General features: G+C 41.1%; 1 long non-coding RNA gene and 1 pseudogene across 3 annotated transcripts in view; both read left to right on the top strand.

Annotated features, from left to right (window-relative positions):
* The window catches only part of LOC118574189, a 48,044-nt gene extending 38,457 nt beyond the window's left edge, over positions 1 to 9,587 (top strand). For 2 of the 3 annotated variants that reach the window (XR_004943697.1, XR_004943698.1), the window contains 2 exons: positions 7,459 to 7,583; positions 8,856 to 9,587. This is a non-coding gene — a long non-coding RNA (uncharacterized LOC118574189). Of the gene's footprint in view, positions 1 to 7,458; positions 7,584 to 8,818 lie in introns of all 3 variants that reach the window. The other variant, XR_004943699.1, reaches the window with a different exon arrangement.
* Positions 9,588 to 21,779: 12,192 nt separating this feature from the next.
* Positions 21,780 to 22,136, top strand: LOC118574655 (annotated as a pseudogene).
* The last annotated feature ends 446 nt before the right edge of the window (positions 22,137 to 22,582 follow it).

Raw genomic sequence — 22,582 nt, 5'->3', positions numbered from 1 at the left:
CTCCCACTCTCATGCTCCCAAGGCCAGCTCTCCTGCCTGCTGCAGGTGGCTACCACATGGCATATGGGATGGCCAGGCCAGCTCTCCTGCTCTCACACCCTCAGGGCGGGCTCACCTATGTCCCCACCAACCGCTCTACTGTACTGCCCAGGTAAGGTGCAGGGCTTGCTCTCCCGAGTGCTGCAACCAGTGAGGGACAGGACTAGCTCGTCCACCCACCACAGGCAGTAAAGGGTGGGGGCAGGGGGAGGGCATCTCCACTCACCCACTCCATCTGCATAATAGATGAGGGGTGGGGCCAGATCTCCCATGCACATTCTCAGGACCAAATCACCCGAGCCCCTGCCCACAGGGTCAGCTCTATTGTGCTGTGGTATAATCCTTCTGTACATTGTGGAAAATGTGTTGCTCTCATTGTTACTAAAAAGCTGATTAGCCAACAGCTAGGCAGGCTTTTCAGGACAGAGAGAATGCTGGGAAGAAGGGGAGAATCAGAGGAGTCACCAAGAGACTCAGAGGGAGCAAGCCATATGGCAATGCATAAACTAATACAAATGGGTTAATTTAAGTTGTAAGAGTTAGTAATAAGTCTGAGGTATTTACCAAGCATTTATAATTAAGTCTTTGTGTCAGTTATTTGGGAACTGGCAGGCAGGAAAGAAAAGTCTGTCTACACTAATGTGCTGCCAGAGTGAGGTTCAGGGTGTGCTCTCCTGAGTGCTGCAGCTGGTGAGGGGCAGGGTTAGCTCTCCCATTCTCCTGACCCCAGGACCAGATTTCTCACCTGTAGTAGGTGGTGAAGGGCAAGGGGTGAGGGGGACATCTCTCCCTCACCCACGCCACCTCGTGACAGACAGATAGTGGTTGCCACAGTTCTTAACATATCAGGTTTTTGGTTCTTTTATTCATTAGTACAGTATGAGATGTTCCATTCTACCCCTTTCTAGGAATTGAATTGACATCCACAAGGAACATAGGCACTTGTATTCATAAGCAAATTGGTACAGTATTAAAAGTAGCTCAGAAGTTTGGGCATGTAGATCCATGGTAGAATGTTTGCTTGGCACACATGAGTTTGACCCCCAGAATAGAAAATAAAAGAGAAAAAGAAAATACAGAGATCAAGGTGTTCATTAGGGAAAGATTTAAGTTACTATGTAAAAAGAATTATAGTATCACTAGCAAGAATGTTGGGATTAAACATCTAAGGAATAAAGGCTTAAGGATCTATTTTGTTAGCTCTGTTTTAGCTTTTGTAATACATAATCTAGAGTTTCTTTGCTTTGGAGATTGCTGTTTTCCCTCAGGTGGGGGAAGCAGGGCTGTGTTTCATACCTGGACAGAGATAAGGTAAACTACAGTAAGAAATGTATTTGTGGTACTCACCAAGAGCCAGAAATCTTAGCAAAAATTAGACAGGAATCAGGGGCTTCGAGGACTCTGCAGACATCTGGGCAAGGCATGGACTTCCTCACAAGGTTTGGGAAGGACTGAGCCAAGCTCTTCCAAATCCAAATCAAGGAAGCAAAGGACAATTGCATTTTTCCCCAAATGGACTCCAAGAGAGAATTAGACCACAGTGGGCTATGGGCATGAATTGTATGCAACAAATTCTTTCCTTTAGTTTCTGTTACAGAAATATGTTCTAGCATGAAATTTGCTATCAACTCTCTGTGGAGGAATTGAGACTAGCATGACTAAAATCATCTTCTGTATTCTAGAGTTCAAATGTAGAACGCCAATTGAAATAGCAGGTTTTTAAATATATTATCTCAAATAAGGTACTTTCTGAAAGTCCGACAAAAGTTTAGAACAAACTTTGGTAGTATGGTATAGGCCCTAGCTAGTGGAAGATTCCTCTCACCTTCCAAGTTTGAAGGCACTTTCAGTCCCTTTATTCTATTGTTTATGAAAATAAGTTCTAGGAAGTGAGATAAAAAATCCACAATGAAGAGTTTGTTAAGATGGGAATGGAGAAATGGCTCGGCAATGAAAGGCTCTAGTTAAAAGCTCTGGCTGCTCTTCTAGAGGACCAGTTAGCAATGTGGGGCAGCTCATAACTACTTGTAACTCCAGGGTATCTGGCACCCTCTTCTGGCCTCTATGGGCACTTGCATGCATATGCACTTAAATCTCCCTCCCCCATAAACACACAATTAGAAACAAAATAAATATTTTTGTAAAAGTTTGTTGGTGGCTGAGGAAAAGACTCAGTTTGTAAAGTGCCTGCCAAACAAGCAGGAGGACTTGAGTTCAGGTCCCCAGAAGCCACATAAAAAGCTAGAGGTGGCAGCATGCTCCTGTAACCTCAGCCTTGGGGTAGGGAGTAGAGATAGTTAGGTGATTGCTGAAGCATTGGTCAGCTAGGCTAAATGAATTGATGAGCTTCTGTTCAGTGAGAAACTTTGTCTCAAAAAATAAGGGTGGAGAGTGATTGAAGAAAGACACTCAATATTAACCCTAGGCCTCCACATGCACAAACAGCGTATATGCCACACATACATAACACACACACACACACACACACACACACACACACACACACACACACAGACACACAGACACACACTTCCCTAGGTAACAGAGTTGTAAGGGGGCAGTTTTGAAAAAAATCTTGAAGCCCTTCTGATAGAGAATTCCATGACTTGTGATAAGTTACATTTCTGTTCTACTAAATGGTCTCCCTCCCCTGATTTGGTTCATGAGGTTTTGTTTCCTTTTGCCTCTGTCGCCTGAAGTAACAGAAGAGCACAGAGTTGTGGAAGACACAAATAAGAAATTCTCTTTTCTGGTTGTAAGTTTTGAAGTTGTTGCTACAGGCTACAGCCCTCACCTAGTTAGATGATTACTGGTTTTCTCTATCATGCAGACAAGTTGTCTTGAAAGGAAGGGAGCATGTTATCCATTGCTCTACCCAGAAACTACATTTCAGTTTGAGCTGCTAATTTGGAATGTCACCACCAATATTCACTTTCTATGAGTCTGGGTGGCACATTTAAATGCATCTAAACAGCCTGGATAATTGGAACATCAGAGCCAGGAGGTTGCCAGTTTTTGTGGTTCATCCTCTTACCCAAGGCGAGTCCTTATCCTTAATCAGTGCAACAAGACCGTCTAAGTTAGTGGTTTTTGGACTGTATCCCAAAACTTCAGTTTCTAGTTCAGCAGTACAGAATAAAGTCTTCATTCTGTATTGCTCATCTTTTACAGTAAGTGTTAAGTAGTCAAAGAGGTTGAATGAAGTACTTATTGGTGATTATTTATGTCATTAGTGTCACCCATTGTATGCCATTTGAGATGAGGTAATGGCAGCCCCAGAATTGGATTTTATAATTAGAGAGTCATCATTTGGCTGGATATATTATGTATCTTTCCTGTGACTCATCCACCATCCCAAAGCAAATCCTAAATGCCAGACTTAGGTTATTATTTATGGTGCTGGGAATCAACCCTAGGGTCTTATGCATACTAAGCATGTGTTCTAATACTGATTCTACTTCCAGCCCCTGGACTGAATATAATTTTTGAGCTTTGAGAATTTTTATATTTGCCTAGACAAGAATCAGTGTTACCTAAGTGTTTTGTCCAAAATCAGAGGGTGATCCACTTTAATCATTACAACCTCAAACTATTATTGTTCATAAACAGTCCTCATATCGTAGCTCAGATGTGGTTTATTTTATAAAGTAGTAAACAAGTTTTGATAAGAACCCTGAGTAAATCTGTATAAAAGGCCTTCTTAAAGTGAATTTTATATTTGGTACTTTACAAGTAAACAAAAATAAATAAAAAACACCCATTGACAGTAATTAAAACTGATTGGAGAAAGCTTTGTGTTTGAGGTATTGGTGTGGGATAACTCCAAGAGTTAAGACCAGAGTTATTTCATGTCAGCATTAAGCAGGCAGTCTTAAAATCTCTCTGAAGTAACTTCAGCAGAAGCAAGATGTTTTGTTTATATAACTTAAAAAGTTCACAAAGACTACATTACGTGGAAATGGTGAGTGTAACCTGAGTGTCAACCCTATTCTAACATGAGCTGTGGCTGATCTTGCCTGGCCAAGGGCATCCCAAGTACAGAGACCACTTTTCCAGCAGATATTTGGATTAGACACTCTTCGTTTAGGCTTTTGTTAACACAGTATGCCTCTGTTCAGATAAAGTAGTCCTTACAGCTTAATGGATGCCACCATGAACTGTTTCCACAGAGCTGGGTAAAGGCTCCAGACCAGGGAGGGGGGGATCATGGAAAAAACAAAGGACAGTGCCTATCATTCCTCCCCACTTCATCCATACGTTTCCTATTGCCTCTATGAGCTGACAACTATTTTTGGCTATGTGCTATGACCTGCAAAGCTTGGGTCTGGAACCCTGACTAGGGGTGGCGAGTTGATGAAGAAATGATAGACACATGTACCAAAACATCTGGAGTCAGGTGCACTATGCATGCTGTGATGGAGGTGCATCTACTTCCTCTGCATCCTGTGACCTCAAGCAGTGTTTATTATATATGGCAGAGGAGGTGTCGGGAGGGAGTATTGTTAGCTAGGCTTAGTAGGAAGTCTCTGTAGATAAGCAACCTCAAGTCCTAAACATCCACGAGGAGGAAGCTCTGGTTGCTAGTTTTTACACACATGAATCAATCATTTGTAAATACTCATATTTGGACTAGGGGAAGAAGATTTTGTCAATCCTGAGCTGGACCCATATGGGGATAGGTTTGGCCAGTTTCCCATGGGCCTGAGGCCTTGGGTTTTGTCATGGTTGTGCCTATGTCAACAATACACATTCTCTTGGGACATCATTCATTTTGGGCTTCTTCCTCTCCTTACAGCTATGTTTGCAAAATTTCCTTGGATAAGAGACAGTATAGCGATGAAGAGAATAGATTCCAGAGCAAGGTGCCTAGCTTCAAATTCTGGCATTGCTGCATAATTAGTTGTATTACCTTGAACAAATTTCTTAATTTCTCTGTGTCTCATTTGGTAAACAAGAGGGCATAAAATTTATTTCTAGCTCATAGCAAATGCCACTTAGACATTAACTGCAACTGTGATTTGGAATTCTGTCTGTGACTTTAGGGCTCATCTAGTTTTATCAGGACACTCAGTTGTCAGGATATGTCAAAAGCCCACTACAGAAACTACTATGTGACCTTGGTCTCTTATACAACTCTGAGTGTGGAAGGGGCATAGGTAATGCCACCCCTCGCCTGAGTAGGGCCAGGGCAAGTCTGGAAGTTTCTAACATGGATTCAGGGGTGATGCCCTAACTGGTGGCTGCAGCCAGGCTTCCAGAAGAGCATAATATGAACTTTCATAATACTTCTTGCATGATGACAGTGCTTTGAGCCTACAGTATTTGGTTACAGGGGATTTTCTGTAAACATTTGTCATGGTAAAGACCTTTTCAACCACTTAGTCCAATACAAGACTGAGTCATTCAAACAAGGGTATTAGGATCCCCATCCCACAGGGAAATGGGGTTTGCAATTGGTCTGGCTGTCATGTCTGGGATAGTTGATGGGGGAATCCCTCTGCCTCAGCATTTCCTTTCAAGATACAGCCTCTTTGCTATGCTGTGGCAGATGCTGTCCCCTCACCTCATTATCCACTAACCATTCCTCTTTTCCATTGTCTCCCTCACACTAGGAAAATAATAAAAAAATATCCTACTTGATACTGTAGGCAGTTATATGACAGAGTTGTTGTCAAGGGAATATCAGGAGAATTTCTCTGAGAAGTACTTCTCTCTATTAGTTAATTTTCTAATTACAACATGCTTGACAGAAATGACTTAGGGGAGGAAATGTTTAACTTGGTTCACAGTTTTAGAGTGGTTTCAGTTTGTCATGGAGCAGAAGGCATGATGAGAGTGTAAGGGGGGACAGTCTCTTTATATGGTACAAAGGGGAAAAAGCACAAGATTCCTGGGACTGGTCCCCAGTGACCTACTTCTTCCAGATAGGCACCACCTATTAAAAGTTCTGCTATCCCCTAAATAGAATATATACATACTATATATATATATTATGTATACCATGAGCCTGTGGGAGACACTTCAGATTCAAACTTTAATACCCTATTTTCTGCACTTGGGGACACTAGCATGAGGAAATGGTACAGCTATTTGTTATTAGGCAACATACCCAAGAACACAGTCCAAAAATGGAGTTGTGGGAGAATTCTGAGTACTTGTGAGAAAACTCCAAGAAAACAAGACGAGAGTCTTGTGACCTCAGTTTCTTCAGAACACGGAATTGTTCTTGGACTGTGTTTTCGTGCCTCTTCCAGGTGTAGTGGCCTGGAGCGGGTTTTCGTCAGCTGTTGTTTTTCATGTGCCTCTGTGGAGAAACATGTTTTTGCCACGTGCGGCTCATTGTTGTGATTGTGTACTCCGCTGATGTGATTCTTCTTAACCCCCACAGTATAAATTGCCTGATTGATGCTCTGAATAAAAAATAAAGTTAGCTCTTGCATGAGACTTTAGTCCACCTCATTTTTAGGCCCTGCTCATCCAGGTTCACACTGCCAATGAGATCTGTAAACAAGTGGCACCACGAATCAGGGGCCTGAAGTCAGCTGTAAGAGAGTGAGGGCCCTCACAGAAAGAGGAGTGAGCATGAGGGGGGCAGAGTCCAGTGGGGGTTTTGCCTTTTGTTGAGCCTGTGTATCCTTTTTTTATTTTTAAAGAAAGGAGCATCACAAGTATAATCGCTGGTTTCTAAAATTTATTTATTATTTTTATTTTTTGTACATGTTAAAATTCTGTACATGCGCAGCTTGGGGGGGGGGAGTCTTGTCTGGTGCCTTACGTCATCAGCGAGTGACTGTATCCCCGCCTTAAAAAGCCACACACGGACCCCCACGCCCTCTCTGCAGCTCCTCTTTCTGTTTCCTCTCTGCTCTGTTTCCACAATCTTACATTTTTGGTTGTGAGCCTAGCCTTTAAAGGCTGAGCCATCAATCTTTCTGTCTCTCCTGGCTTGGTTTCTTTCTAATAAAGCTCTTTCTAACTCTCGTAACTTTTCCGTGCCGACCCACCAGTGCTGTTCATCCTTTCAGTAGATGGGTGTTTTGCCTGCGTGTATATCTATATGAGGTATCGGGATCCCCTGGAACTGGAGTTGCAGACAGTTGTGAGCTGCCATGTTGGTGCTGGGAATTAAGCCTGGGTCCTCTGGAAGAGCAGTCAGTGCTCTTAACCACGGGGCCATCTCCTCAGCCCCATAACTGCTGGTTTCTAGAAGAAGGAACTTCAGATGAAGAAATATGAAGAAAAAAATGTTCAATTCCGGGTCACCTGGGTGTTAATTCAGACTTGTTAAAATGCTTAAGGGAGATAAGGAGGATATTAATCATGAGGAAGAGATGGCTAATTCATTGAGTGACTATAAACTAGATGATCAAACCTTACAGTTGGAAAAAGAGGCACAAAGAGATTTCTTTTCCCATTCAGGAAAAATCAAAAGTCCAAACACCACCGCTGACAGCTGTGACACTGACACGTTCCTGAGCTCCCTTCCGGGGTCCTCCTTTAGATAATGGATCCTCCACTGACTGCAAGGGACCCTGAAGCACGCGGTGAGGCATTTGATCATCTAATCTTCAATTCCCTCCACTTCCTCGTGAGGAATTAGGAGAGCCTATAGAAATGCTAAGTTGAAAAAAATAATAAAAAGAGTGCTAAGTTTACAACCTAGGCAAGCTAGGGCAGGACAGAGAAATGGAATTCAGTTCCCAATTCTTCCACAGTCTCATGAACTGACTGCTCTTGGTACTTCCAGTGCAATTTCAGCAAAATCAGAATGTTTACCTAATCAGGCACTACCCAGCCTATTTAAAACTCTAGAAGGAGGGGCTGCACTGGACAGTCCTTGAATGTTATTTTGAGAGGCAAGAAAAGAACTACAGCTATTTGAATCCAGACTAAAAGGCATTTTGTACAGTATGGATCCTTCACTTACATATTTTCCCCATTACACTGTCTGCCATTGATATTACAGCAGGAGGAACTTTGGAATGGATCTATTTACCCCACAAGGGCCATAAAATACTAAGTGCTTATCTTACTCTTCTTGTTCAGTTAGTAAATCAGGGGAGGAACTGATGTGCACAATTATATGGACTTGATCCTTGCTGTATTATATTACCCTTAACTAACAATCAGTTTTTATTTTATTTTATTATTTTTAATTAATCAATTTATTTTATGTGCATTGGTGTTTGCCTTCATGTATGTCTGGGGTCCCCTGGAACTGGAGTTACAGACAATTGTGAGCTGCCATGTGGGTGCTGGGAATTGAACCCAGGTCCTCTGGAAGAGCAGTCAGTGCTCTTAACCACTGAGTCATCTCTCCAGCCCTAATAATCAGTTTTTAAAAGCATTACAGAACACTATGGATTTTCAAATTTCATTTTCAGATTACTATGGAAGGATAGGAAATCATTTTCGAGCTGGCAAACTATGGGATTTTCTCATACAAACTGAATTTTTGATTACAAAAAATGGTCCAATCTTCTCCCATTCCACAGGCAGATATTTATTTTATCAGTGGTCATCTATTGGTATAGAGTGGTTCATGACCCAGATATTATCAGGCTATTAATGGTTCTTTTTTCTTAGCCAAACAGATGGGACTGGCTGTTTTGATTCATCTATTATGGTTAATTCATAACCCCCTAAGTATTGCTTCAGATTCTGTTTAGTATTTCTAGCAACTGACTTATACTCCATGCACACTCTAGCCTCCCTGGTTTTATTGAAGAAGGAAATAAGCGAGCTGATGCATTAACCTGCCCTGTTTTTACTTCTCCAGAAGAAAATTGGGAAGGGGTATGTGTCTGTCATTGCAGATGGATCCACTGAAACATCATGGATTCCTCTTCTGACTCCTCCAGCTCTGGGCCATCAACGACACCATGGAAGTCACCAGAAAGATAGCAAACCTCCCTCCAGCTAAATGGCAAAAGGAGATATCGATCATATCACCAGAAGTCAAGTTTGCCCACCTGGGGCCAAGTTACAGCTCTATGCACCAAGGGAGAAGTTATTTTACTAATGACTGTGTTTCTGACTGGACCTTGAGACCATAAAAAACTCATTCATCCATCTGAAGAAGGGACTGCATTTAATTTTTCCTTGGGATTTGAATCACTTCCCATTTGCATAGGCCATCATAACACTTGTATTCCTATTAAAGGCAAATATGAGATTATGTTCTACAAGATTCTAGAACTACTAATCATATGGGTCTCTTTGCAAGCTATTCTCTAGATTTTCCTGATGAATATAATGTAACTAATAGTACAGGACACAGTTTGTGTCTCTATGCTTGGTGCTTCTTGGTGGCAGAGTATTACACACAATGCTTTCACTGTTCTAATATAATTTGCTTGCTTATAGGATACTCATCAAATGACAACTAGATTTATCTATAACACCCCAAATCAAAACCATTTTGCATATCCTGCAATCAAAAACTAAAAAAGGGTAAGATAAATGTTGAAACATGATCCAAGAATGGAGTCCTGTGAGGGGAATTCTGAGTGCTTGTGAGACAACTCCAAGAAATCAAGATTCTGTGACTCTAGTTTCTTTTTTTATTATTATTATGTGTTTTAATTTTATACATCAGCCATGGGTTCCCCTGTCCTCCCACTCCCGCCCCGCCCCCACCTTCCCCCCAGCCCCTCCCCTCCATTCCCATCTCCTCCAGGATCAAGGCACCCCTGGGGATTCATTTAAACCTGGTGGATTCAGTACAGGCAGGTCCAGTCCCCTCCTTCCAGACTGAGCATGTGTGCCTGTGTAAGCCCAAGGTTTCAAACAGCCAGCACATGCACTAAGGACAGGTCTGGGTCCCACAGCCTGGGTGCCTCCCAAACAGTTCAAGCTATTCAATTGTCTCACTTATCCAGAGGGCCTGATCCAGCTGGGGGCTCCACAGCCTTTGGTTCATAATTCATGTGCTTCCATTCATTTGGCTATTTGTCCCTGTGCTTTTTCCAATCTTGGTCTCAACAATTCACACTCTTACAATCCCTCCTCTTTCTCCACAATTGGACTCCTGGAGCTCCACCTGGGGCCTGGCTGAGGATCTCTGCATCCACTTCCATCAGTTATTGGATGAGGGTCTAGTTTCTTAAAAAACAAACAAACAAACAACAACAACAACAAAAAACAACAACCGGAATTGTTCTTGGAATGTGTTTTTGTGCTCCTCCCATCCTCCCATGTGTAGCAGATAGGAGTGAGTTTACTTCAGGTGTTGTTATTCATATATCTCTATGAGAAAATATGTTTTTTGCCATGTGTGGCTTATCCTTGTGGTTGTATACTTTACTCGGGTGATTCTTCCTAACTCTCAGAGTATAAATTATCTGATGTGCTGAATAAAGTTGACTATTGCATGTGACTTATTGCCTCATTTTTATGCCCCATTCTCCAGGGTTCATGCCATCAACTAGACAATATATTGAACAATAGTAGAAAGTAAGGATGGAAAAAAACCCTGAAATTTCAATGACATTGCTGAGCTGCTCAAAGAAAAGTAGGATTGGGGCTTGGGAGATGGCTCGCTCGGTAAAATGCTTGCTACACAACCATTAGGACTGCACTTTGATTCCCAGGATCTATATAAAAAAATCAAGGCATGATGGTGTGTGCTTGTAAAATCTCTGGAGCTTGCTGACCACCCAGCTTAGCTTAGTCAGTGTGTAACACAAATCCTAAAAGTTCTTATTAATAAAAACAAACCCAGGGCCTGGTATTGGGGTGAATACTGGAAGATCAGAGAAGCAGAACAAGCCACAGCTTCCTCACCTTGCCAATTCCTCAGCTGATCCTGTTTCCTCAGACTGGATGCCTCTCAGCTGAACTGTTGCTCAAAAGCATAAAAGCTTACCCAGCTCTAGTTCCTGGTCCTCACGCCTTATATGCCTTTCTGTTTTCTGCCATCACTTCCTGGATTAAAGGTGTGAGTCACCATGCTTGGCTGTTTCCAATGTGGCCTTGAACTCACAGAGATCTCTGCCTCTGGAATGCTAGGATTAAAGGAGTGTGCTACCACCTCCTAACCTCTATGTTTAATATTGTGGTTGTTCTGTTCTCTGACCCCAGATAAGTTTATTAGAGTGCACAATATTTTGGGGAATACAATACCACCACATCAGTGAACCCAGTGACAGTCTACAATGTATAAGACAAAGAATGACACCCAAGGTTGATACACACAGAGGAAGAGATACAGAGACATAGAGACAGACAGAGAAACAGAGAGACATAATCCTAAGATTGAAGCCAGTCATGTTTGCTCATGCCCATGATCCTAGAGTTTAGGAGGGTGAGGAAAGAAAAATTGTAACAAGTGTGAGGCCAGCTTTAGCCACAGTATCATTTCCAGTGGAATAAAGAGAAACACTGAAAAACTAATAAAATCCTAGGTCTATTGTAGAATATTATTTCAAGATGTGTTACGTTTATTTATTCTGTGGAACATTTGTTTAATGATGCAAAGATATGTTGCATTTGTTTAGCTCTGTGAAGCTGTGTTGCTGTGCCTGTCTAAAACACCTGATGGTCCAGTAAAGAGATGAATGGCCAAAAGCAAAGCAGGAGAAATGATAGGCAGGGCTGGCAGGCAGAGAGAAAGCAAGAGAACAAGGAGAGAAGGATGCTAGGGTCCAGCCACATAGCCACCCAGCCACACAGCCACCCAGCCACACAGCCAGCCATGGAGTAAGAGTGAAAGTAAGATTACAGAAGTAAGAAAAGGGAAAAAGCCCAGAGACAAAAGGTAGATGGGATGATTTAAAGTTAAGAAAAGCTGCCAAGAAACAAGCCAAGCTAAGGCTGGGCATTTATAAGTAATAATAAGCCTCCAGGTAGTTACTTGGGTGGTGGGCCCCCAAAAGAGCAAAACCAAATAACAACATAGGTCTGCTTATCTCTGGAGTTTAACCATTGTTAGTTGTTTCTCTGCTATATACTCAAAGTCTCAACCTTGTGGCTAGTTCCTATACTGAAATTGTCATTGTGTCTCCCAAACCAGACCCTTATTTTTGTAGCATTCCCAGATCTTGCATTTCTCTCTCCACAGTGCTGGAGGTAACTGTTCTGAGCCACTAATTGAGCCTTACTATATACCTTACCCACTATGATTCAGAATCTTGCCAGCATCTGGCACTGGGTTCTAGTCACATACTTGTACCCGATTCCATGTGGTGTCTTTCCAGATACAAGACATTCAAAATTATTTTGGACATTTTGATTATTTTGGTTTCAACTACTGGCCACTGATGGCAAAGACACCTCCTTTGGTCCTAGGCCCACCTGTTTTGTCTAATTTGTACCTCCACAATAAACCTTCAGCTAAGATGATATCCCAGCACAGCTTGTAGCTGTGCCTATGCTGGTGGGAAGACATACAACTTATAAAGACTCTGGTGGTTTGAATGGGAATGGCTCTTGTAGGTGCATATATTTGAATAATGGACCCCTAGTTGGTGGAACTGCTTTGGGAAGGATTACAAGGTATGGCCTCATTAGAGGAAGTATATCATTGGGGGTTTGGTTTGAGGTTTCAAAAGTCCATACCAAGTCCAGTGTCTCTGCCTCTAACCCTCAGATAAAAGGTAAGCTCTTAGCTACTGCTCCAGCACCATGCCTGCCTGTCTGCTGCCATGCTTCCTGCCACAATGATAATAGATTCCACATCTAAAGCTGTAAGCAAGCCTCCAATTAAATGCTTTCTTTCATAAATTACCTTGGTCATGGTGCCTCTTCACAGCAATTGAACAGTAACTAAAACAGGTCCCAAATGAACTCTTAGTTCTGAACATCTTGTTCTGAGCACTTTATCTCTCACTTGTCAGACGTTCTCATACAGCTGAGTTGTCACTTTGAGCCTGGCCAAGAAATATGATCTTGATCCCCAAATGGAATCTATTCACAAAATTGTCTGGGAAAGGAGTTCTGGATTATAAGAGTCAGAAGATTATGGTACTAGCTCTGCATCACACACAAGCAAGGCAAAGTATGCTGCTTCTGTTATTTGTATACTTTTATTATCTATGTTCAGGATGGAGTATTAACCACTGCCTGGCACTATTATTTATTTCAGTGGGATATAGTTGGAGAGCTTCTCTCCAGGTGCCACCAAGCCCCCATGGTCCCTCAACCCACGTATAAAATAATCATACAGACACTTATATTATTTAAACTGCTTGGCCATTAGCTCAGGCCTACCATTATCTAGCTCTTACTCTTATATTTAGCCCATTTCTATTAATCTATACTTTGCCACGTGGCTCATGGCTTACCAGTAACATACATCTTCCTTGTCATGGTGGTGGCTTGCAATGTCTCTCCCAGCCTTCCACTTCCCATAATTCTCCTCCTCCTTGTCCCACCTACCCTATCCTTCCTGCCTGGCTACTGGCCAATCAGCACTTTATTTTACCCAATCAGAGCAACACATTTGACATACAGAACATCCCACAGCAGTGGGAAGTGATTTTAAGCTCACTAAACATAAGGTTATAGATTATATCATATTAAATCATTATTGAATGGCATTTTTATAACATGTTCATTGTGTTTTTAAACTTGGAAGTTTGCAGAATATAATGAAGATTTACTGGAGACATTTTTAGTTAAGAAAAATCGCATCTCCCCACCCTCAGGATTTTCTAAAACACCAGAGAGAAGTTAAAGAAAGAAGAATAAAAGCACCAGTCACCCTGGCTAGCTATGAACCATGCTCTCTGTGTGAATCAAGTGTTTGATTCAGAAAAATCTGCTTGTCTCCTGGACAAATACCAGAACGGCTGCTTAGAGTTGTGATTATTACAGCTGTGCTGCTCCTAGAAAGAAGCGTGAGGAATTGGGGTATTGCAAAGGCATGAGCTAGTGGTCCCACTTTATGTCAAGTGAGAATTGTATCTTTTCAGTTTGTTGTTCCTCCTCTCTGCTGTTCTCAGAAACACAGACCTTGACTCCTTCCCTGGGGGTGATGGGTAGTTTTAATTGTCCACTTAATATAATCTAGAATCACATGGGAAAGGAGTTTCAACAAGAGATTATCAAGCTGAGGTTGGCCTGTGGGTTTGTCTGTGGGGGATTGGTTTACATTCATTGATGTGGGAAGAACCAACCTAAAAGTGGGTGGTACAATTTTCTGGGTTTTTGTCCATCTTGGACTGTATAAAAAAAGAAATGAGAGCAGGGCATGGTGGTGCATACCTTTAATCCCAGCACTCAGGAAGCAAAGGCAGGTGGATCTATGCTTGGGGATGTCTTTCTGTTTGCTGTGAATGTGTTGCTCTGATTGAATGATAAATAAAACACTGATTGGCCAGTAGCCAGGCAGGAAGTATAGTATAGGCAGGGTAAGCAGAGAGGAGAATTCTGGGAAGTGGAAGGCTGAGTCAGGAGATGCTGCCAGCTGCCACCATGAGAAGCAAGATGTAAAGTACCAGTAAGCCACAAGCCATGTGGCAACTTATAGATTAATAGAAATGGGTTAATTTAAGATATAAGAACTAGGGGTTGGGGATTTAGCTCAGTGGTAGAACACTTGCCTAGCAAGTGCAAGGCCCTGGGTTTGGTCCTCAGCTCTGAAGAAAATAAAAGATATAAGAACTAGATAGCAAGAAGCCTGCCATGGCCATACAGTTTATAAGTAATATAAGTCTCTGTGTGTTTACTTGGGTCCGAGCAGCTGCAGGAGCCAGGTGGACGCAAGAAACCTTCAGCTATAGATCTCTATGAGTTCAAGGCAAGCCTACAAAGCAAGTTTCAGGAAAGCCAGAGCTGCACAGAGAAATCCTGTCTTAAAAGATAAAAAACAAAACAAAAATGAGTGTAAGCATGCATTTAGTCTCTCTCTCTCTCTCTCTCTCTCTCTCTCTCTCTCTCTCTCTCTATTTCTGCTGCTGCTGCTGCTTCAAGACCTGCCACCCTAACTTCCCTGCTATAATAGACTATAAGCTGGAATTGTGAGCTAAAGTAAACCCTTTCTCCCTTACATTGCTTTTGATCAGCTTATTTTATCCTGGTGACAGAAAAAGAAACTAAAACACTTTGTAAGTATGCTTGCCTCTCTGTAGGGCCACAGCACAGCTGCATAGACTCTGTATAAACTGAGAAATTCTTTAATGGGTAGTTGGTCCTCTCCTTAGACACATTCATCTGTTTTCATATCTGAGCACTTCTAGGGGTCATCACTGTGCACAGATATACTGGAAGCAAAGTGAGCAGAAGGCACTGAAAGCAAGAAGCCTATCCACAGTGACTCATGTGGCTTTGGCAATGGAGATTTCTTCAAACATGCATCACAATGGCTATAACTTTAATGGTTTGTAAGTGTACAATTCAGTGGCATTCACTGTATCCACAATGCCAACTGCCAATCACCACTATCTAGACCCCAAACTTTCCCATCTTAAACCCTCTACACACTATATAGCTTCTCTCCCTGCCTTAGCTTCTGGCACTTCTGTTCTGCTTTTTTACTTCTCAGAATTTGCCTGTTCTAAATATTTTATCTAAATAGAATCATACTAATTTTTTGTCCTTCTGTGTTTGGCTTATTTTAGTTAGCATAAAGTCTTTAAGTTTCATCCATATTGTAGCATGTATCAGAATGCCATTTCTTTTAATGACAAACTTACATTCCATTGTATGGGAGCATATTTTGTTGGACATTTGGCTTGATTCCCCCTTGGGCTGTTCCAAATAGCACCACAATGGACATGAGTGACATAGGTCATTTTGGGTACCTGCTTTCTCTCTTTAAATACTCAAGAATGAAGCTGTTGGATGATGTGGCCTTTGCATTACAGACATAGTATTGGTATCATCAACACAGAAGATAAGGGTTGGTAATAAAGGACACACATACACATCTGCAGAATTAAGGCAAGTATCCAGAGAAGTATCAGATATAAGTACAAGGAGAATAAAAGGTTGGAAAAGATGACCATGGATTTTTTTTCTTTAATTAAGGTGCTGTGATTTCATTTATTTTTACATATGGACCACAGTTTCCCCTCCATCCTCTTCTTCTGGTCCCTCCATCCACCTCCCATCTATCCCCCTATCCACTCCTCCTCTGTCTCTATTCAGAAAGGGGCAGGCCTCCCATGGGCATGAGTACAGCATGGTACATCAAGTTGAGGCAGGACTGAGCTCCTCCTCATGACAGATGGGTAGCTTGGTCTATTTGTGGAGCTCCTAGCAGTGAGATCAGGATCTGTCCCTGGCACTTGAGCTGGCTTTGAGAACCTGTTCCCCATGTTGGAGAGCTCTTTCTTTATAGAGAGAATTGAGGTGCTTTAGGGACAATGAGTCAGGGAGACTAAACACCCAGGAAGGCAACAGCAGTGAGTCTTCAGGATATAGTGGGAGGACCAAGCTCTTGGCCAAGACATGATCATGTAGGAAGTACTGGAGTCCACAGGAGCCAAGAATCCAGAAAAAAAAAATCAGTGAAGACCATCAATTAAAAAGTCTTCGTCTTTTTGGGGTATTTTTTTTCCTAATCTGGAGAGAATCATGTTTCTTTCTTTCTTTCTTTCTTTCTTTCTTTCTTTCTTTCTTTCTTTCTTTCTTTCTTTCTTTCTTTCTTTTAAAAATGTGGGTAGAACACTCATATACAGAATAATTTTATTTTATGTGCATTGGTGTGAAGGTGTCAGATCCCCTGGAACTGGAGTTACAGACAGTTGTAAGCTGCCATGTGGGTGATGGGAATTGAACCCGGGTCCTCTGGAAGAGCAGCCAGTGCTCTCAACCACTGAGCCATCTCTCTAGCCCTCATGTATCTTTCCTACTCATCCATGGAGAAAACCTAGGATGGATCCTGATGTGTAAGGGAGTATTCAGATAAGGTCAGACCACACCTGCTTGTGTCAAAGAATCTCTGAAGCAGTTTCCTTTTGGAGACCAAAATGAGCAGCCCAAGGTGGTCTGTGTTCCTACATGACACTATGAACAACGATTACAAAGTGTCACAGTCTTATTACACATTGCGCCTAAGGGGAAATATACTGCATGAGCCTTGAGCAAATTTCTGTTATGAAGCCAAGAAACAGACATCTTAAATCCTAGGCGATGACTAATTCTCAAATACTTGGCTTAAAAATAATTTCAGAGGCCATTCTAGGCCACTGAGATCAGTAATTCCATGAGGGCACAAACCAGGTGGCATCTTAATCCTCCCGACACAAACCCTGCTGGGAAGAGTTTACACCACATCTTTGGGTTTATCATTTGAGCAGAGGCCGTGATAGTAAAGGTCATGTAGTGATGACAGCCAGAGGAATAGCTCCAGAGGACTCATGCACAACCACTCCCTTTTGGGTTCACAAACAAAGCTATTCAAATCCAGGATGGCACAAAACATGCTTACCTGGAAACCTCAGCTGCCTTTTTTTAAAAATAAAGGATGACCTTATTGATTTATTATTTGTTTTCTTTTAAAATATTTTATTTCATTATTAATTATGTGTACCTGTGTATGAGTGTGGGTTTGTATACCTGAGTGCCTGCATATGCTGAGACATTTTTCCAAGGAACTTTCTAATGTAGGCCAGTTCTCTCTGGGACCAGAAGTGGTGAAGCCCAGCCCAGCCTAGTCTGTGAGCTTCACTTGAACTAATTTATACTAAAAATAACATCCATATATAATTACAAACGGCTTTCTTTCCTGCCTATCCTTACTAGCAAGAGCTACACCACTGTATACTATCCAGAATTTCAACTGATGCTGCTTTGAATTGGCAAGATGCTTAAACTAAGGAGGAGAATTCAACACAATGAGATAATTTAGGTCATGATCTTCAGGGAACCTTTTTCTTCAACTGTTCTAAAGTGAACCTCAGTACAGGGGAGAGAGCTTAGTCTCAAGACTTAGCAAGCTAGAGTGCTTGCTTTAACTCGCACAACAAGTTAAGAAACCAAGAAAACATGAAAAGAAAAAAATTGAAGTAGGTGCAAATGTGGCCACTTAGACTTGGTGAGAAATTCCACTGCTCTCAGGTTTTGGCTGTGTGTGCTTTCAAGATTGAGGTATCTATCTGACCATCTATGTGTCTGCCTATCTATCCATCTGTATGTGTGTTTGCTTGAATTATTTATGTGTGCCACATGTGTGAAAAAAATCCATGGAGACAAGAAAAGTGTGTCCAATTTCCTGGTGCTGAGAATCAAACCTAAGTCCTCTGTAAAAGCAGCAAGCACCCTTCACCCTAAGCCATGTCTCCCACCCCCAGATGTGTGTTGGTCTTTTAATGCCAGTTCTTATCTCTGATGGGCCTGGGCATGCTCTCCATCATTGCAATCAAACATCCTTAAGGTTCCTGGGCACCTTTGTGAAGCCCCTCCTGGATTGCCTGATGCTCCCACATCTGAAAACTCAATGACACTTCTATATTCTCTTGGGTATGACTCTCCAATTTTCCTCCCATATATGGGAAACTTGTTAAGGGAAAATTTTTTTCTTCCATTTTCCATTTCTCTTGTATGTCTTGCATTTAAAAGATATTAATATATGTTTGTAGAAAAAATGAATAAATTCATAAATATAGAAGCAAGTTATATTTATTTTAGTACAACTTTTGGAATCCCTACTCCAAAAAGTGGCATGTGTGACATTATATCTTGAGGAAATGTTCTTAAGAATCTGATTTAAAATTTTAATGTTTCAACAAATCTATTTTTTCTGAGTTTTCTTACTGAAAAAAGTACCATCTGCTATGCATTTACTAAATGAATTAATTGATTAGTTAGATTCCGGTTGCTGGGTATGCTCTTTACCCACTTTACACCTATCCCTTGGTTTTTGTCTTAGCTAGTGTTCTATTGCTGTGAAGAGACACCATGACCAAGGTAACTCTTATGAAAGAAAACATTTAACTGAGGGCTTGCTTATAGTTTCAGAGGGTGAATCCATGTGACCATGGATCATGGCAGGAAGCATGGCAGCTGGTAGGCAGGTATGGTGCTGGAGCAGTAGCTGAGAGCTCACATTGTATCTGAAAGTTGGATACAGAGGGAGAGAGAGGCTGAGAATGATGTGGGCTTTTGAAACCTCAGAACCCGCCCCCCCAGTGATATACCCCCTCCAGCAAGGCCACACCTTCTTATCCTTCCCAAAACAGTTCACCAACTAGGGACCAACTATTTAAATATATGTGCCTATCGGGGCCATTCTCATTCATACCACCAATGATCTTAGCTAAGAAGTAGGTTAGTATGTTACCTCAGTGGGTAATTGTCATGAGGACAAAATCATACAGTGCTGCAGAATGTCTGGAAAGCTGGTAAATAAGTACCAGGTAGAGTGATTCTGGACTGGAAACTTTTCAAACCATTGTGTTTCAGAAAGCCATATTTTACCTGAGGGGAGACAACATCACCACAAACCAAGTTATTAGTCATAATAATCTCTAGGGAGACTGCTGGAATAGTGAGAGAAAGACTAAGAAAATTTCGTCCATTAATCATGTCCCTAAGAACAGAACTCCCTTGTGTACCTACTTAATCAAAACAGAACACCATCCTGCCAAAGTGGCCAATACCCAAACCACACAAGTGAGTTATTTCAAAGTCACAGGAGTTACCTTCCAGAACCAGAAAGCCTATTAAAAATAAATAATGTGTATTTCTTCCTGGAAAGAACAAATCAATACTTCTGCATGGGCCCAGCACCACACATCAGCCCCCACATAGTATGTTGCCTTAATCTAGAGCAGCAACTGAACTGACCTCCCTTTCTTCCCATGGCTTGCCTCATTTCTCAGTAAGAGAGAACTTCTACATTTCTCTCCTCTGAGGCCCACATGGGCGTTGAAAAAAAATCCCTCAAATAGCACACCACACATTCCAGCTGTGATGGTTGGTCTGGGAGCCATGCCAGACTCTAGTATCTTCTCAAACTCAGCTACAATCCCTCTGCAGGTCAATTCACTTAAACAGCTCTTCAGTTTTGAAGGTAACATCTTTGAGCTCTGGTATGTGTCAGGCACAGATCTAAGGCTTTTCTATCAATTATACCATTGGATTCATTTTAGAAGCAAGGAGATTATTTTAAGCCACATTAAGCCACATAATAAGTGGTCTGGGTCTTGAGCCTAGGCCTTTCTGGACCTATCACTGGATTAAATGCCTGGGATACTCAAAATATTATATCAAAACAACTTAAAAAATGGATTCTTCACTCAGTTATTGGTAACTTTTAAGTATATATAAAAGACCTTCAGTATAAAAAACATAAATATTCTGAAATTTAAATACAAATCAATTTCTTATGAAAATGTTGTTTATGAATTGCAATGTACAAGTGTAAAATGTACTATTTTAAATATCTTAAATTAAATGTACAATATACTATAATATTAAAAAGTAACTGCTGAATGATTTTTATTTTTAATATGGTGAGGAAAAATTTAAAATTAACATGTGTGACTTATATCTTATTTTTATTGCATAGTACTTCTGTAGAGTAATGCTTACATATGGTGTAGGAAAATAAATATTGCATGATTTTACCTTTGGTGAGATTAAGTGATTCTTTTGGGTAGTTTTATGTGATTGTTATTAAAATATGTAAAATATATCATATTAAATACCTGAGTGTCCACAGGATATATACATATAGATTTGAGCAAAGCATTTGCATGTACATTTTATCTAAATGCTTGCTGACTGAAATATGAGGTATAAGCTCCTCTTATAAATCAGTGGATACTGGATTTGGTAATGTTAATAAAATTTTAAAAGCAGAAGCAATCCTGTGAGAAATGTGGAGAGAATAAAAAACCGCCATAAATGAAGCGTCAAGTAGAAACCTAGGAAGCATATTAAAGCTTGGGCAAGAGTTTCTTGGTGCTGGGCAGTAGTGTCACATGCCTTTAATCCCAGCACTCAGGAGGCAGAGGCAGTTGGATCTCTGTGAGTTCAAGGCCAGCCTGGTCTACAGAGCAAGATCCAGGACAGGCACCAAAACTACATAGAGAAAAAAAAAGTTTCTTGGTAACAGACAAATTCATAACGTTATTTTTTTTTGCTGTTGACACATTCAGATGTGTCAAAGATCCTAAGTGATATTTTCTCCCTAGTTTATATATTTATTTATTTTAAAATTATAAAAAGATATATCCATTTTTATTTTGTTTGCACGGGTATGTCTGTGTACCACATGCATGCAATGCTCACAGAAGCCAGAAGAGGGCGACAGATCCACTGGAACTGGAGTTGCACATGGTTCTGAGCCATCATGTGGATGGGATTTTCTAGAGAAGCAGCCAGTGCTCTTCACTGCTGAACCATCTCCCCAGCTCCAGTTGTTTATTTTTATTTCGTAAAATATACCCCATTCCTAAAACTATAATATTGAATACAACATTTTTTTTAAACATCTTTCTTACTTTCTGGTAATGACATTTCTGATTTTCAGGAATTAAAGTAAACCAAAAAGTATGATTATGAGAGAATCATTCTGAGAGAAATCCAGTGGGTGGTTAGCATCTCCAGTGGTTCTTAGCTTTTAAACCATGTGTGTAGTACTATGTTATTTCACATATACATGCAAGACTCTTTCCTGGACAATATGATATATGAAATGATATATGAAAGGAACAGAAATAAATATTTTTTTCTGGTTAAAAACGCCTCTTATTTTTGGTTGAAATATAAATGTATGTAATCAACTGGCATGTGGTGGCAGTGGGCTCAGGTTGGAATGAGTATGCTGCGCAGGGCCATGGAGTGAAGGCATGGCCAGTACAGTGGTGGCTGTTGGGTTGACCACTGATGCGGCAGGATTTGCAGGTTGCTATGTTTTACAAGCCATGAAGCATGTAAAGCCTCAAGTAAAACAAGTGTTTCAAAGTCTACCAAAATCTGCCTTCAGTAGTGCAAAGTACAGAACTGGTTTTGAATCCACAACAACAAAACAAAATGCAGCATTAATACTTGGCATGATCCCTATAGCCAATAAAGGAAAGATTAGAGGTACTCACCAATGAATTATGCTCTTAAACCATCCAGACAATGGAGGATCTCCTTATAGAGCAGCCAGAATCAATGGGGCTGAAGACTCACTACAAGGCCAAGTTAAAATAATGAAGTAAATGTATGTGACTCTTAAGCCCATTAGTCCATTTTAAGAGTATGCATTTTTTAAAATTATTATTTATTATATATACAGTGTTCTGCCTGCATGTATGCCTACAGGCTAGAAGAGGGCACCAGATCTCACTACAGATGGTTGTGAGCCACCATTTGGTTGCTGGGAATTGAACTCAGGACCATCTGGAAGAGTAGCCAGTGCCCTTAACTGCTAAGCCATCTCTCCAGCCCTGCATTTTTTTGTGATTAAAGGCACTAGAGCCAGAGGATCCCTGTTTAATTCCAAGAAACTACTTGGCAGCTCACAATCATTTCTAACTCCAGTCCCAGGGAGGCAATCACCCTCTTCTGGCCTCTGTGGGTACCAGGCATGCATGTGGTGCACAGTCATACATGCAAGCAAACACCCAAATACATAAAATAAAAATATCTATGATTTATTTTGTGT

The sequence above is a fragment of the Onychomys torridus genome, chromosome X, assembly GCF_903995425.1.
Source record: "Onychomys torridus chromosome X, mOncTor1.1, whole genome shotgun sequence".
Classification (NCBI taxonomy): Eukaryota; Metazoa; Chordata; class Mammalia; order Rodentia; family Cricetidae; genus Onychomys; species Onychomys torridus.
This window is presented reverse-complemented; position numbering and strand designations above follow the sequence as displayed.